Raw genomic sequence first — 18,721 nt, 5'->3', positions numbered from 1 at the left:
TTCAGTTGCGATGCTACGCATTCGGTCAGAAGGTCGAGGCAAACATCAGCAGTTACTGTTGACTCGTTGAAGAAAAGTAGACCAAATATTCCGTTGCAAATGATTCCACACCACACATTCACTTTTGGACTATCCCGGTGAAACTCCCTAGTCACATTCGGGGGTGTTTCAGATCCCCAGATTCTCACATTGTGTCTGTTTAATGTCGCAGAAACATGAGAAGTTGCCTGGAAACAAACTTGCTTGAGGAATGCTTCGTCCTGCGAAAGTCGTTCCAGCATGTTGAGTGCTAACTCTGTCCGTTTTGGCTTGTCATTTGGCTCAAGTGTCTGTAACAGTTGCACTTTGTAAGCGTACAACCGTAAGTTCTTGTGGTTGACCTTATGCACAGTTGAACTGTCTGACAGCAGTGCAGATGGACTTCGTAGGTGAACTAGTGAGGATGTTTAAAACGTGATCGATGTTTTCCTCGGATGTTCTTCGTCGCTCGCTCCTCCCTTTATCCGACACTGTCCCTGTCTCCATATTTTTTTTTGTCATGCACGGATTGAAGGGCGCGATGGTGGATCTCGTCCATACTTCGTTCTCAAGTTTCGTTGAGTCTCAACGTCCGATTTTGTCTCAATAAACCAGTGCCTCTCTTGAGGAGTTACCATTTTATAGAGGTTCAGTTCCTTCCAACAACAGAGTATCTGAAACACGAAATTTTTGTACGTATAAAAACTTTAGTAATCAGTGATTACAATAAAAGAAATTTTGCTAGAATATTTCAACAACTGCCGTTGTAATAAAATTTTGAAGTGGTAAAGGGACTTTATGGAGACCGTGTATAAGATGTTTCTACAGATATGGCGCCAATACCTTGACGCGAAATTTTAGCGGCACTAGTAAACTTCAGGTCTCTGAGAGAATTGACAGGAGCAACATATTGTAGCGTAAATCGTTTTTGTATCACAATACAGTAGAATCTCGCTAAACTGTCGTTACGAGACCAGAAGCATTAACGGAACTCACGAAAGGTCGGATTATCAGAGGAACAAAAATGGCTGTAAGTACTAGACTTAACATCTGATTTCATCAGTCTCCTAGACTTAGAACTATTTAAACATAACTAACCTAAGGATATCAAACACATCCATGCTCGAGGCAGGATTCGAACCTGCGACCGTAGCAGCAGCGCGCTTCCAGACTGAAGCGCCTAGAACCGCTCGGCCACAGAGGCCGGCTGAGAGGAACACTTTTATTTGCCCGTAACACTGTTCAATCTGTTCATCGAAAAAGCAGTCATGGAAATAAAAGAAAGCTTCAGGTGTGGAATTAAAATTCAAGGTGAAGGGGTATAAATGCTATTATTTGCTGATGATATTGCTGTGCTGAGTGAAAGTGAAGAAGAATTAAATGATCTGCTGAATGGAATGGACTGTGTAATGAGTACAGAATATGGATTGAGAGTAAATCGAAGAAAGGCGAAAGCAATGACAAGTAGCAGAAATAAGAATACCGAAAAACTTAACATCAGGATTGATGGTTACAAAGTAGATGAAGTTAAGGAATTCTGTTACCTAGGGAGCAAAATAACCAATGTCGGACGAAGCAAGGAAGACATCAAAAGTAGCCTAGCGATGGCAAAATGGGCATTCCCGCCCAAGAGACATCTACTAGCATCAAACATAGGCCTTAATTTGTGGAAGAATTTTCTGAAAATATACGTTTGGAGCACAGCATTGTATGGTAGTGAAACATGGACTGTGGGAAAACCGGAACCTAAGAGAATTTGTGATTTAGTGCTACAGACGAATGTTGAAAATTAGGTGGACTGATGAGGTAGGGAATGGGGAGGTTCTGCGCAGAATCAGAGAGGAAAGGGATGTGTGGAAAACACTGAGAAAAAGAAGGGATAGGATGATAGGACAACTGATAAGACATGAGAGAAAGACTTCCATGGTAGTAGAGGGAGCTGTAGAGGGAAAAATCTGTAGAGGAAGGCAGTGACTGTGGTCCTCTGGTGCAGAGCCGAGTGGATGGTCTGAATCGGTTCTGTGACCGTGTAGGCTGCAGATCTGGTGGTGGGTTTCCGGGTTCCGCTTAATAGGTCAGGAGTCCACTATACACACAGGAAGCGGCTACACGGGTAGCGGGAGCTGTGTGGAAGGGACTGACAGCTTTTTAGATTAGAGAGCCTCAGGGAACCACAGAAATGGCGTCCGTCTAAAAGGGGAAAGGTAAAACACAGTAAGTTAGTTGTAGAAACGATCGGTAATGTAGTTGTAAATTGTCGTAGGTGTGTTGGTAAAGATCAGAGCTCCAAGACCTAATAGAAAGCACTGAAGCTCAAATAGTTATCGGTACAGAAAGCTGGCTAAAGCCAGAAATAAGTTCAGAAGTAATTTTTTCAAATTGTCTAACAGTGTTCGGAAAGGAGAGATTAAGTACATATGGTGGTGGAGTATTTATTGCTGCCAGAAGTAGTTTGCCTTGTAGTGAAACTGAAGTGGATAGTTCCTGCGAAATATTATGGGTAGAGGTTATACCTAACAATCAGATTAAACTATTAATTGGATCGGTTTACCGACCCCCCCCCCCCCCCGACTCAGAAGATATAGTTGCTGAACAGTTCAAAGAAAACTTGAGTCTCATTTCAAGTAGGTGCCCACTCATACAGTTATAGTCGGTGGTGACTTCAACCTACCCTCGATATCCTGGAAAAATTATATGTTTAAAGCCGGCGGCAGGCATAAAACGTCATCCGAAAGTGTACTGAATGCTTTCTCAGAAAATCATTTTGAATAATTAGTTCATAAACACACTCGACGCGTAAAAGGTTGAAAAGCATATTTGAGCTCTTAGTGGCCACAAGGCAGCTGCTGCTAGGCTGAATACCATAACACCTACAACCATCAAAAAGCTGATAAAAATGCTCTTAACGCCGTTTTAAGAGACAGTCTTCACTCCTTCCGATCTGGTAATGTAAGCGTAGAAAAGTCGTGGAATGATTTCAAAGAGATGGTGTCGACAGCAGTTGAGGGATATATACCACATAAATTAATGAGTGATAATCCCCCCATGGTACAAAAAACGGGTCAGATCGCTGCTGCAGAAGCAGCGAAAAAAGCATGCCAAATTTAAAAGAACACAAAATCCCCAAGACTAGCAAAGTTTTACAGGAGTTCGAAATATAGTGCGTACTTCAGTGCGAGATTCTTTTAATAATTTCCATAACGATATTCTGTCTCGAAATCTGGCAGAAAACCCAAAGAGACTCTGGTCACACATAAAGCACACCAGTGGCAAGACCCAATTAATACCTTCACTGCGCGATAACAACGGTGAAGTCACTGATGACAGTGGCACCAAAGCAGAGTTATTAAACACGGATTTCCGAGACTCCTTCACCAAACAAGACGAAGTAAATATTTCTGAATTCCAATCAAGAACAACTGCCAAGATGAGAAACGTAGAAGCAGATATCCTCGGTGTTGCAAAGCGTCTTAAATCACTTAATAAAGGTAAGGCTTCTGGTCCAGATTGTGTATCAGTCAGGTTCCTCTCAGAGCATGCTGATAAAATAGCTCCATATTTAGCAATTATAAACAACCGCTCCCTCACAGGAAGATCCGTACCTAAAGACTGGAAAACTGGTCAAGTCATACCATTGCCCAAAAACGGAAGTAGGATTAATCCGTTGAATTACAAGCCCATATCACTAACGTCGATTTTCAGTAGGATTTTGGAACATATACTATATTCGAACATTATGAAGTACCTCGAAGAAAACGATTTATAGTCAGCACGGATTCAGAAAATATAGTTCTTGTGAAACCCAATTAGCTCTTTACACTCATGAAGTAATGACTGCTGTCGGCAGGGGATGTCAAATTGATTCCATATTTTTAGATTTTCAGAAGGTTTTCGACGCCGTTCCACACAAGCGTCTTCTAACCAAACTGCGTGCCTACGGAGTATCGCCTCAGTTGTGCGACTGGATTCGTGATTTCCTGTCAGAAAGGTCACACTTCGTAGTAACAGACAGAAAGTCACATGAGTACTAACAGAAATCCACTAAATTTCGATTACGCAATAAGTCACACAAATCTGAAGGCTGTAAATTCAACTAAATACTTAGGGATTACAATAACAAATAACCTAAATTGGAATGATCACAGAGATAATGTTGTGGGTAGAGCAAACCAAAGAGTGCGATTCATTGGCAGAACACTTAGAAGGTGCAACAGGTCTACTAAAGAGACTGCTTACACCACGCTTGTCCGCCATATTCTGGAGTATTGCTGAGTGGTGTGGGATCCGCATCAAGTGGGACTGACGGATGACTTCGAAAATGTGCAAAGAAGGGCTGCTCGTTTTGTATTATCGCGAAATAGGGGAGATAGTGCCACAGACATGATATGTGAATTGGAGTGGCAGTCATTAAAACAAAGGCGTTTTTCGTTGCGACGGGATCTTCTCATGAAATTTCAATCACCAATTTTCTCTTCCGATTGCGAAAACATTCTGTTGGCACCCACCTACATAAGGAGAAATGATCGTCACGATAAAATAAGAGAAATCAGCGCTCGCACAGAAAAATTTAAGTGCTCGTTTTTCCCGCGCGCCGCTCAAGATTGGAACGGTAGAGACAGCTTGAACGTGGCTCACTGAACTCTCTGCCAGACGATTTATTGTGAAAAGCAGAGTAATCACGTGATGTAGATTGGAATACATCCAGCATATAATTGAGGATGTAGGCTGCAAGTGCTCCTCTGTGATGAAGAGGCCGGCACAGGAAAGAAATTCTTGGCGCGCCACATCAAACGAGTCGGAAGACTGATGATTCAAAAAAAAAACTGTAAAATACTATATAGTACAACTGGAAATACTGTCTGAAATATTGTTCAACGTTAAAACATATCATGTTAAAAAATTCGACTCATTAAAAAATAAACTTACACGAGAGTTTAATGTACGGTAGTGAAAGTGCCTGTACCGTGAAACACGTCTGTATCGTACGGTACGACATGATAACAAACAATAACGTTTTGAGACTGCCTTTAGGGTTACTACAGAGAGCAACAGTTTTTCTTTCTCTGGGATTTCTGTACCTCTTACAGATTCTTATTCATAGGTTCTTCCGTTATTTCTTGGTAGAACAATTCCATATTAAAGTTTACACTGTTCTTGTTCTACATACTTCCGTTTATTTCGAACTAGTTTTCGGCTTATTAGGTCATCTCCAGGAAACAAGTGACTAGCGTTTGCAAGGGACACTGGTTCTTACATAACCAAACATTATAGACAATGATACAATCACTTGCATAGAATGTTGCGCATCAAACTTATTTATTAATGTTGAACTTACATTTTTCAGAATGGATAATGTTGTTGTTGTGGTCTTCAGTCCAGAGACTGGTTTGATGCAGCTCTCCACGCTACTCTATCCTGTACAAGCTTCTTCATCTCCCAGTACCTACAGCAACCTACATCCTTCGGAATCTGCTTAATGTATTCATCTCTTGGTCTCCCTCTACGATTTTTACCCTCCACGCTGCCCTCCAATACTAAATTGGTGATCCTTTGGTGCCTCAGAACATGTCCTACCAACCGATCCCTTCTTCTAGTCAAGGTGTGCCACGAATTTCTCTTCTCCCTAATTCTATTCAGCACCTCCTCATTAGTTATGTGGTCTACCCATTTAACCTCCAGCATTCTTCTGTAGCACCACATTTCCAAAACTTCTATTCTCTTCTTGTCTAAACTATTTATCGTCCGCGTCTCACTTCCATTCATGGCTACACTCCATACAAATACTTTCAGAAACGACTTCCCGACACTTAAATCTATACTCGATGTTAACAAACTTCTCTTCTTCAGAAATGTTATGCACAATAAATAATTAAAGTACACAATATTTCTTGTGAGATACTGTTAAACTGAGCACGTTCACGTTGAGCAACAAACAGTTTTTGTCCCGTCGTAAACTAAACACTAGGCAATGGACAGTATTAAAGACAATAATTAGAACACATAATCTTGCGTTGTTACAGGATATATGGTTAAGATGCCATAACTGAGCACTAACAACTTATATTTAGAAACAAACATGTTTTACATTGTAAACAACATTTTTATGCAGTTCGCAATATTTAACATAGTACATGGTTAAAATATACAATATTAAAGTATTGCAGGATACAATGTTGAAGTCTGTGGTTTAAGGAATAGAAAAGTCTGTTATGGTTTAATTTTGCTAAGCAGTGTGTGTCATTGTGACAGTTTGTGGGTATGTGGCTGCTTGATTGCATCTTGTGAAGCTTAAAAGTAGGGTTGTGCCCAGTTGTAACTGATCTTTTAGAACCAGCTGGTGATTTTGGACTAAAAGTCTATTTCAAGTGCTTCTGGCAGGCTTAGTTTTCTTATTTTGTTGGCTACATATAGTGCATGTGTGTGCATTTGGTTTTTGTGACCATCCTTCAGCACATGTTCGGCAAAGATGGTGTCTGACTTACGGAAACATCAGTTGCGTTTGTGTTCAATCAGCCTAGTTGTTATGGCCACATCTTCCATACAGTCCCGATCCCTCCCCATGCGATTTCCATATTTTTGGAGCCCTGAGCAAATACATTCGTGGGTGTCGATTCACTTCCAACGAACAGGTGCACGCCTGGGTAAGTGGTGTTTCCGTAGGCAACCGCCTTCATTTTTCCATGAAGCCACTGACCGTCCTGTCTGAAAGTGGATAATCGTATTAACAGCTTTGATGATTATTTTTTTAAGTAATAAACAGTTTATCTTCTTTTTTACGTCGAAAAATTTTCATTTTACTGCCCTTTATATATTATTCGTAAACAGTATTTTTCCTTGGCTGAAAATAAAAATTCTAAGGAGTGGTTAAAGTTGAGGGAGAAGGAATAAACAGTGAGACTGTAATTCTTTCAGAGACAGCAAAACAACTTGAAAGTGCAGTTTAACGGTATAAATAATGTCGTGTAAAGAGATTATAAGACAAGCATCAAATAGGTACCATTAAGGGCAATGGAATGGAGTCAAATTAATTAACATCTTCAACTTTTGTGGTCCTGTCCTCCTCAGTTGCGCGTAATACTACGGTATATTGATAAGTTTCACTTATGGACCGTCTGACAGCAACTGAATAAAACACAATTTTAGTGCCATACGCGTTTCGCCTTTATTTTCTGCAAGGCATCATCAGTGGCACGTTGCGTAGACAGTTTCTTACATATTACGCTCCTGTTGCATTTTTGGTGTTGCTCTTCTTCCTATGAGCGCCAGTTTGCTGTTTTTTCCACATTCCACAGCACTATGCACTGAACGCTTGTTTTAATGCCATGCATTAAATAAAGGCGAAACGCGTATGGCACTAAAATTGTGTTTTATTCAGTTGCTGTCAGACGGTCCATAAGTGAAACTTATCAATATACCGTAGTCAAATTAATTAGATTAGCAATTGAAACACTAGCAGTAGATGAGTGTTGCTATTTGGGCCGTAAAATAAGTGATGATAGCCGAAACAAAGAGAATATAAAACGTAGACTGGAAATAGCCAGAAAAGGGTTTCTGAAGAAGAGAATTTTGTTAACATGGGCTACAGTTTTCAGTTTTTTCTGGAGTTATTTGTCTGGAGTATAGCCTCGTACGGATGTGAACAGTTTCGACAAGAAGAAGATAGAAGCTTTTGAAATGTGATGTTGCAGACGAATGCGGAGGACAGGATGAGTAGATCGTGTAACTGAACAGTGGGTACTGAATTGAATTGGGTAGAAAAGAAATTTGTGGCAGAACCTGACTAGAATAAGGTATACGTTGATAAGGCACATTCCGAGACATCAACGACATGTCAGTTTAGTCACCGTGGTAAATGTTTCGGGGTGAAAAGAGAGAGGGACTAAAAACTATAGAGGGGAGGTCTTGTAATGTGTACACTAAGCAAACTGAAGTGGATGTAGGCTGCAGTAGTTATTCGGAGATGAAGAAACTTGCACATTGCAGACGGACATGCAAAACTGCATCGATCCAGCCTTTAGACTGAAGATCACTGCCACAACAATTCCTTCCGTAAGAAGGAGTTTGTCCTCCGCTGAAACGTGGACGAAAGGAACATCTGGAAATCACTGGTTATGGCAAGGGGTTCCCATGGTACTACAAGGAGCTGAAGTGTACAAAAAATAGCAGGCAGTTTGTAACTGGACGGAAAATGAAGAGGACGGCGCAGTAGAGGAATTCGTGGCAAATACTGACAAGAAAAAGGAGGTTAAGTTGAAGTACGGCGTAGGTGAATGTATAGATGAACTACTCTTTATGCGCCCTCGTGCTATAAGTGGGTAGGAGTTCACGGGTTCTTGCCAGGAAACTACAACCCAAGAAATATACTCCTGCTTGTTACAGTAGGAGTACTGTTGCCCACCTTTTGTTCAACAGTAAAGATAAGTTTTCATCTTTACAACACAGCGGAATTTGTAGAATTCCCTGCAATATGTGAGGCAAATTATATGTTGGTCAATCAGGTAGAGCTACGACTGCTAGACAGACCAAGCATAAAAGGAGTTAGAGACTGAGAAAGGAAGAGTCCCCCTTTGCTGAACATGCTGCGAATGAAAGTTATTCTTATGATGTGACGTCTAATGTTCTGCATAAACGAACTAAGGGGAGAAAACTAACATTACTTGAAATTCTGGCAATTCTGATACTTAATAACCAAACACAGCTCCATTATTCACCATTATTAAAGTAGCAGCAGGCTATTATTCCTCTCACAATTAGCTAATAAGCTTGCTATAAATGTTCCACACCCACGTTCCATAGAGGTCGTTCTTCCCTTCCCTTCATTCGGCCCGTTCGTCACATACACTAGTTTGTTGCATAGCAACCTGTGTCACTACTCACCTGTACAAAATTTCTGTTTTATTCATGCACGTAGTTTTTGAAGTGTTGGCAGAAGAGCCAACACCGTGTTGCTAGAGAAGGCCGAAATGCACGCTTTTAAGCTCACGTAGATTGGCGTAGGTCAGAGAAATAAGACTAGCAAAACATGAGGTAACTGGTATCTTAACTTTAATCCACAATTGGTGTACATCGCTCTTGACGGTACATGTTATAACCTCAATATAAACTGGTAATGGCACCTTGCTAGGTCGTAGCAAATGACGTAGCTGAAGGCTATGCTAACTATCGTCTCGGCAAATGAGAGCGTATTTGTCAGTGAACCTTTCCTAGCAAAGTCGGCTGTACAACTGGGGCGAGTGCTAGAACGTCTCTCTAGACCTGCCGTGTGGCGGCGCTCGGTCTGCAATCACTAACAGTGGCGACACAGGGGTCCGACGTATACTACCGGACCGCGGCCGATTTAAAGGCTACCACCTAGCAAGTGTGGTGTCTGGCGGTGACACCACAGTTTTATTATTTCAATTCGCTGTGATATAAGATTTATTTGTTCAGTGTCTCTTATGTACTGTATCATGCTTGTGTTTTGTATCGATATAGTCATAAAATGACACATATCTTTATACAGCATTCTTTGTACAGCTATGAATTCTCGCTGAAATTGTGTGGACTATCTATTTAGCATTAACTGACGTTGGTCTAAGAAGCCGAAAGCCGGTTCATAACGAACTAATGAATATTATGGTGGAACGTTAGTACTTTGTATTCAAGATTTTAATTCCCTTTTGACGTCCGTACCAGCATAAGCATGAGCGACAACCTAGTCTTTCAGTCTATCACCTCTTTGTAACTAGAACATAACTTACTTTGAATCAATGATTTTTTGTAACGGTTTCTTGTACACCAGGCACTGGATACATTTTTGTGTTAAGTACAGTAACTGATTGGATAGAAAGTGTAACTAGGTAATATGAAGACATACGCAATGGGGTCAAAAGTATCCGGACATGTGGCTAAAAAATGACTTACAAGTTCGTGGCGCCCTCCATCGGTAATGCTGGAATACAATACGGTGTTGCTCCACACTTAGCCTTGATTACAGCTTCCACTCTCGCAGGTATACGTTCAGTCAGGTGCTGGAAGGTTTCTTGGGGAATGGCAGCCCATTCTTCACTGAGTGCTGCACTGAGGAGAGGTAGCGATGTCGGTCGGTGAGGCCTGGCATGAAGTCTGCGTTCCAAAGTATCGCAAAGGTGTTCTATAGGACTCATGTCAGGACTCAGTGCAGACATTACAGGGATGTTGTTGTCGTGTAACCACTCCGCCACTATGAACAAGTGCTCGATCGTGTTGAAAGATGCAATCGCCATCCCCAAATTGCTCTTCAATAGAGGAAAGCAAGAAGGTGCTTAAATCATCGATATAGGCCTGTGCTGTGATAATGCCACGGAAAACAACAAGGGGTGCAAGCCCCCTCAATTAAAAACACGACCACACCATAACACCACCACCTCCGAATTTTACTGTTGACACCACACACGTTGGCAGATGACGTTCACCGGGAATTCGACATACCCACACCCTGCCATCGGATCGCCACGTTCAGTATCGTGATTCGTCACTCCACACAACGTTTATCCACTGTTCAACCGACCAATGTTTACGCTCCTTACACCAAGCGACGCGTCGTTTGGCATTTACCGGCGTGATGTGTGGCTTAGGAGCAGCCGCTCGACCATGAAATCCAAGTTTTCTCACCCTCGCCTAACTGTCATAGTTCGTGCAGTGGATCCTGATGCAGTTTGTCATTCCTGTGTGACGGTCTGGATAGACGTCTGCCTATTATACATTACGACCCTCTTCAACTGTCGGCGGTCTTTATCAGTCAACAGGCGAGGTCGGCCTGTACGCTTTTGTGCTGTACGTGTCCATTCACGTTTCCACTTTATGACACAAGTGACACCCAATCACCTGACCACCTTCGAAGTCCGTGAATTTTTAGACAACATACTTGTATAAAGATAAACAGCGATTAATTTTCTTAAATCAATTATTTAATATTACTGTCACAATCGCATTATTTATTTTGCCGCTAACCAGTTTCAACCCGCGATGGGGTCATTTCCAGGGAAATTTACACCTTTGGTCGCTCCATTTGTCTGAGTATCAGCCAGCCATACTGACAAATAACGAAGTTATTAACAATTTAATTTTTCAGACACTAAGTCTGCCTTAATCGCCGGCCGGAGTGGCAGAGCGGTTAAAGGCGCTACAGTCTGGAACCGCACGGCCACTACGGTCGCAGGTTCGAATCCTGCCTCGGGCATGGATGTGTGTGATGTCCTTAGGTTAGTTAGGTTTAAGTAGTTCTAAGTTCTAGGGGACTTAAAACCACAGCAGTTGAGTCCCATAGTGCTCAGAGCCATTTGAACCAATCTGCCTCAATCTCTGACCGCTGACGTCATCAACCGCTAGATGTACATTGAGAACCGGGGGCTCAAGGATGCACCAAATTGATAAAAATTACTATACTGAGTGCCATGATGACTATTTAGCAACAGCATGATGTGTTGTGCAACGGCACGGTGGGCGGTTATAGGGGGTGGGTTGGTGGGTCCTACCCGTACGCGCGTGCTGCTAGTTTTACTACAGCACGCGTACGGGATTACGACTTTTTTGGCCGAAAATCAAAGTTTTTAGATTTTTAATTTCAAACACTTAAATGAGCGACCAAATAGTGTAAATTGCTCTGAAAACGACCCCATAGCGGCTTGAAACCGGTTGGCGGCAAAATAAATAATGCGATTGTGACTGTAATTTTAAATAATTGACGAAGTCCGTGAGTTCGACGGAGCGTTCCATTCTGCTCTCTAACGATATCTAATGACTACTGAGGTCGCTGGTATATAGTACCTGGCAGTAGGCGGCAGCACAGTCCACCTAATGTGAAAGACGTTTGTTTTTGGGGTTGTCCGGATACTTTGGATCACACAGTGTACGATGACCAAAACTGGACTATTTCTAATATTGTTACGAAAACCGATTACGCACAACAGAAGGAAGAGGTAACGTACCACGAACCCCTGTGATGCTAGAAACGTCCTCTGCTTATCATGAGGAAATAATAACTGCCGGGCTGTTGAACTTTTTGCGGACGCACACAGCCGCACCCTCCATAGCTGAGACGTCGCCGTCAGGAACTGAGAACGCCGTAACGCCAGTCCTAATGGAACGAATGACGCCAACCGGTGCTCCACGTACGGCAACAATGACGCACATCTACTGACGTCACACTGGCGGCCCGCGGGCTGTATGGAGGAGCGTGTGCGGTGGCGAATGCAGGGGGCGTGGCTTCGTTCTCATCCTGCCACCGTGTTTGGCCATCCCTGTCTGTCTTCGCCGTCGGCTGTCGTTACTCGTGTCGAAACCGAGAACTGACGAACAGGACGTCGGTAAACTGCCTGCTAAAGCGTTCAAAATGGTTCAAATGGCTCTGATCACTATGGGACTTAACATCTGAGGTCATCAGTCCCCTAGAACTTAGATCTACTTAAACCTAACTAACCTAAGGACATCACACACATCCATGCCCGAGGCAGGATTCGAACCTGCGACCGTAGTGGCAGCGCGGTTCCAGACTGTAGCGCCTAGAACCGCTCGGCCACACCGGCCTGCTGCTAAAGAGTAAAAACGTAAATAACTCATGTCAGCGCTCGGGTTTTCTCGGCATTCCTTCAAGTGTTTATTTCACGATTACATTCGACGCAGTGTTGGGCGATACGTGATTTATTTAACGTGTTAGACCGATGTATGGCTGATGTTCCTTATACCAGGGATTTGGTTGCAATAATTACACGCCGGCCGCTGTGACCGATCGGTTCTAGGCGCTTCAGTCCGGAACCGCGCTGCCGCTACGGTCGCAGGTTCGAATCCTGCCTCGGGAATGGATGTATGTGATGTCCTTAGGTTATTTAGGTTTAAGTAGTTCTAAGTTCTAGGCGACTGATGACCTCAGATGTTAAGTCTCATAGTGCTTAAAGCCACGTGTGTTGTTTGAAACTGATAAACAATATTTTATTAAAAATAATCTCCATTGTTATTATACATTTCTCCAACCTCTCCGGCAGGCTATGAATGCCACGCCAAAAGACCAGTTCTTATTTTGAAGCGAACCAGTCAGCGAGCCATTTTCGTACGAACTGAAGCGTTGTTCAGCGAGATGGTGTTGCAGTGATGCAAATAGATGACAGTTTGACGGAGCCAAGTCTGGAGAATAAGCCGCATGCCCTCGTATTTCCCAAATGAACCCCTCGATCGTTTCCCTGACCCGTTTTGCTGTGTGTGACGGAGCGTCATCATGGAGCTATATGACTTTGCTTTGCCTTTTTCCATATTCCAGTCGTTTTTAACGTAATGCTCGATTTAAATCGATCGTTTCATGTTGTTAGCGATCAGTGTTAACGGTTTCACCAGCTCGTAATAGACGACGCTCTTCTGATCCCACCAAACACATAGCATTGTCTTCTTTCCAAAGCTATTTGGTCTTGCAATGGATGTCGATGGTTTGCCTGGATTCAGCCGTGAATTACGACGCTTAGGATTCCCAAAATATATCTATTTTTCGTCACCTGTCACTGTTCAATGGAGAAACGACTTTCTTTTGTATCTGGCCAGCAGCATTTCACAAGCGGTCTTTCAATTTGCTTGCTGTCTTTCGATCAGTTCGTGTAGAACTCATTTTCCCACTTTCTGCACCTTTCCCATAGCTTTCAACCGAAGAAAAACGGCTTTCTCTGTCACATTCAGTTGTTCCGTGAGTTCCTGTTGAGTTTGAATATCACCGTCATCCAATAACGCCTGCAATTCGCTGTCTTCGAACATTTTCGGTGGTTTCCCGAGCTCCTCGTTTGTCACGTCAAAATTACCATTTTTGAATTTTTTGAACCACTCGAAGCACTGTGTTTTCCCAAGAGCATGTTCGCCGAAAGCTTCACAAGTATTCGATGCGATTCTGCAGCAGTTTTCTTCAAATGATTGCAGAAAACCAATACTGTCCGCAAATCGTAGTTCGTAGACACAAAAATCGATATGTTTACGGGTTTGAAACAGATACCGATGTACGGAACTTGGGTTACTGTGTGTTGACATTCGTCGTCAGCCGTTAAAGGAAGCAGATGGAGCTGCAGACGCGGTCTCACTGACGGCTAGCACCATCTATAGGGAAATTCCGGTTTCATACTTCTGCACTTGGTGCGGTAGTGGAAATCACTGTAAAGGCATAGATATTTGTAAGAAAGTTAATATTGTCCGTTGGAATAGTTGCGCACATTGTATACGCAACAGTATGAGATCCAGTACATTGACAATGCAATCAAATTGTATCGTATTTGATGTAAGTAGTACAGTATGTAAACAAGACATCAGTGATTCAAGTGGTATAAAGGCAATCGGCTCAGTGAAATTTTAAGCTGACAGCCCTCCCCTGCCCATATGGGGCAGGGGCATGAAATCACAATAAAGAGAAAAAAAAAAAAAAAGAAAAAAATGAAATTTTAATGTGTGTTTACGTGCCTTTCCTGCGTACAGTAAGCAAATACGATTAGTGACAGTGCGTCCTGTGTGTAGAAACTACGATTGTGACATAGCCACGAGCAAAACAGTTAACATGTGATGAAAAAGCAAAAATCGGTGTGTAGAAGGAAATGGGACTCTCTAATCGTCAAATCACCAAGAAACTGAACCGTTCAAGTACAAAAAAATGTTCAAATGTGTGTGAAATCTTATGGGACTCAACTGCTAAGGTCATCAGTCCCTAAGCTTACACACTACTTAACCTCAACTATCCTAAGGACAAACACACACACCCATGCCCGAGGGGGGACTCGAACCTCCGCCATGACCAGCCGCACAGTCCAAGACTGCAGCGCCTAAGACCGCTCGGCCAATCCCGCGCGGCCGTTCAAGTACAGTGATTCATAATTTCGTTATATTTGGCGCAGGATGTGGACACAGCGGAAAGTACGGGCAAAGTAGAAAATTATCTGAGACAACAAAACGGCTACCTTTGTGCAAAGCAAGTGCCATAAAACTTTATTCTTCTCAGCTTGTTACTAATTTACAGTTACCAATAACTGCCAGACGCTTACGACAAATTTACTGAGATGAAAATATCTTGCATTCTGAAAACGGCTACAGAAACTTGCTCTAACACCCAAACGTAAAAAGGCTAGATTGTAGTTTGCTGAAAAACATATGTCTTGGACTTGAGAATGAGATAAAGTGATCTTCAGTGACGAGTAGAAGTTTAATTAAGATGGTCCGGACGAATTTCAGTATGTCTGGCGTCATCTGGGAACATAGCAGAACGTAAGAATCTGCAGACATTTTGATGGTGGAAGTGTTATGATTTGGGCAGCATTCTGAACTAAAGGTAAATGACGCGTTGCTTGGGCGAACACTAGAATGAACTCAACGTGTACGTTGAGATGCTAGAGACAGAATGGATTAGAATGAACGAGGATCTATGGGTCGAAAGTCCAACGTTTCAGCAAGACAATCACCTGTGTAGTCGATGTCTTGCCCTGGCCTGCATGTAGCCTGGATTTCAATCTCCAGGAAAACCTTTGGGAATACTTGCAAGACATGTTTATCCGAATGGAAGGCAATTTGAGTCCATGTGTCAGCTCAAAGGAGAGATGCGAGTAGAGTCAGCGACAATTTCAGTGCAAGAATTACAGACCAACGAAATAAATGCCGAAGAGAATTTTTGATGTAATTAGGAAGATCTGATAATGCAATACCACAAAAGGACTGTGAGTGCCTTTGTACCACTTTCTATGCGGAAATACACTGAACAGCCAAAGAAACTGGCCTAATATCGTGTAGGGCCACACCGAACACGCAGAAGTGCCGCAACCACGCGTGGCATGGACTCGACTAATGTCTGAAGTAGTGATGGAAGGAACTGACACCATGAATCCTACAGGGCTGTCCATAAATATATAAGAGTACGAGGGGGTGGAGACCTCTTATGAACAGCACGTTGTAAGGCGTCCCAGATATGCCCAATAATGTTCATGTCTGTGGAGTCTGGTGGGCATCGGAAGTGTTTAAACTCAGAAGAGTGTTCCTGGAGCCACTCTGTATCAATTCTGGACGTGTGGGGTTTTGCATTGTCCTGCTAGAATTGGCCAAGTCCGTCGCAATGCACAATGGACAAGAATGGATGCAGGTGATCAAACAGAACGCTTACGTACATGTCACGTGTCAGAGTCGTATCAAGACGTATCAGGGGTCCTATAGCACTCCAACTGCACAAGCCCCACACCATTACAGAGCCTCCACCACCTTAAACACTCCCCTGTTGACAACAGGGTCCATGGATTTGGGAGCTTGTCTCCATACCCGTACACGTCCATCCACTCGATACAATTTTACTCGTCCTACCGGGCAACGTGTTTCCAGTCACCAACAGTCGGTGTTGACGGGTCCAGGCGAGGCGCAAAGCTTTGTGTCGTGAAATCATGTACACAGGTGGGCTTTTGGCTCCGAAAGCCCATATCGATTAAGTTTCGTTGAATGGTTCGCACGCTGACACTTGTTGATAACCTATCACTGAAATCTGGGCAGTTTACGGAAGGGTTGTACTTCTGTCACGTTGAACGATTCTCTCCAGTCGTCGTTGGTCCCGTTCTAGCACCATCTTTTTCTGGGCGCAGCGAAGATTTGATGTTGTTGTCGGAGATTGGATGTTGTATCGGATTCGTGACATTCACGGAACACTCGTGAAATGGTCGAACGGGAAAATCCCCACTTCATCGCAACCTCGACGATGCTGTGTCCCATCGTTCGTGCGGCGACTATAACGCCACGTTCAAACTCACTTTAATCCTGATAACCTGCCATTCTAGCAGCAGTAACCGTTCTAACAAGTGCACCAGACACTTGTCTTATATAGGCGTATACTGCCTGTTCACGTATCTCTGTATTTGAAAACTCGTGCCTATACTAGTATCTTTGGTGCTTAGTTACTCGTGTTATGAAAGAAATTAGTGCTTAGTTACTCGTGTTATGAAAGAAATTGTGTAATTCCGTGATGATTCTTTATGTCTTATCTGCATCTACTACTTTCATAATAAATTCGATACATGTATGCTTCAGACATTGTACTTTTACTTTCGTAGGAACCGTGCCGTTATACTGATTTTCACTACTATATATCTCTTCCAGAGTAGATATTTCATTGTTTTAGTATGTCATTTAGGTAAGCCGCCTTTTTGAATCTATACCAATAAAGCGAAAACATTTTTTTGTTTTTTTTTTACTTTTTGAATTTTCCGTTATCATCCTCTATACGCAGTCGTGGACATTACCGAAGATCAGTTCCGGTTTATCGAGACATTAATCCGGACGCTTCTTTGTATTGCTAAGTCTCGCGTATTTATCCACCATTTCAAAGAAGTGGAATTCATCACATAGTGTGACCCGGCAGCAACATACAGAGTGTCCAAGGAGGAGTGGTCAGTAATCAGGGTATGACAACGCTCATTCGCAACAGAAAAGTTTAGCAAACACTGACTCTAAAACGTGTACCTTCAGAGCTAAACGCACTTCCTAATTTTCGATACTGTGAAACTAATCTCTTCTGCTGCAAACTGTTTGCTGTCGTTAGTTTGAGAGTTCGTAGTACGGACAATAACAAGGAAAAAAATGTGGAATAAACTTGGGCTCTAAAGTGCCTACCTTAACAGTTATGAGTACTCCTTCGCCTTCGCTGTTACGAAACTCACCTTTTCTACTGAACAAGGGCTCGTAGCTTTTAAGGTATGCATTTTAGAGCCCATGCTTATTGGGTATTTTTTCTTTTTTATTTGCATACTAACATGCTTTAAAAATATGGAAAGCAGTATAAGAGATTTGTTTCACAAGATCGAAAATGAAGAAGTGCGTTCTAGGCGCTTCAGTCTGGAACCGCGCGACCGCTACGGTCGCAGGTTCGAATCCTGTCTCGGGCATGGATGTGTGTGATGTCCTTAGGTTAGTTAGGTTTAAGTAGTTCTAAGTTCTAGGGGACTGATGACCTCAGAAGTTAGTCCCATAGAGCTCAGAGCCATTTGAACCATTTGAAGAAGTGAAAATGGCTCTGAAGGTATGCATTTTAGAGCCCTTGTTTACTGGACTGCTTTGCTTCGAATGATCCTTCCTGCCATATTCTGAACACTGATCATTGCTCCTGAGACACTCTGTGTAATTACAGCGGCATAAGAACAAATGCAAGCATATTTCGAGTATAGTTGAGTGTTTGGTGGCAAAACGATAAACGCAGTGCTCAGAATAAAACTGATGGTAAAGAAAATCTGTTTTTTTACTGTTATCTCAAATAATGTACAGATTGAAGTTCACAGAAGACGCTGCTAAACAGCAACGGAAGGAAAAAGATCGGTGTTTTCATGCTCGGAGAAAAATATTTTATCTTATTCAAAGTGTAGTTCATACATCCCCTTAGCCGACCGAAGTGGCCGTGCGGTTAAAGGCGCTGCAGTCTGGAACCGCAAGACCGCTACGGTCGCAGGTTCGAATCCTGCCTCGGGCATGGATGTTTGTGATGTCCTTAGGTTAGTTAGGTTTAAGTAGTTCTAAGTTCTAGGGGACTAATGACCTCAGCAGTTGCGTCCCATAGTGCTCAGAGCCATACATCCCCTTGATTTAATCGATTCCGTCGAGTCGTGAGAACTTTCAGATTCAGAACGTTTCTAGGTAGATGAAAGTCGAGAAAATACCTCTGAACACAATGGGATTTAACATCTGAGGTCATCAGTCCCCTAGAACT

Source organism: Schistocerca serialis, chromosome 10, assembly GCF_023864345.2.
Source record: "Schistocerca serialis cubense isolate TAMUIC-IGC-003099 chromosome 10, iqSchSeri2.2, whole genome shotgun sequence".
NCBI lineage: Eukaryota > Metazoa > Arthropoda > Insecta > Orthoptera > Acrididae > Schistocerca > Schistocerca serialis.
Note: the sequence above shows the minus strand (reverse complement) of the source record.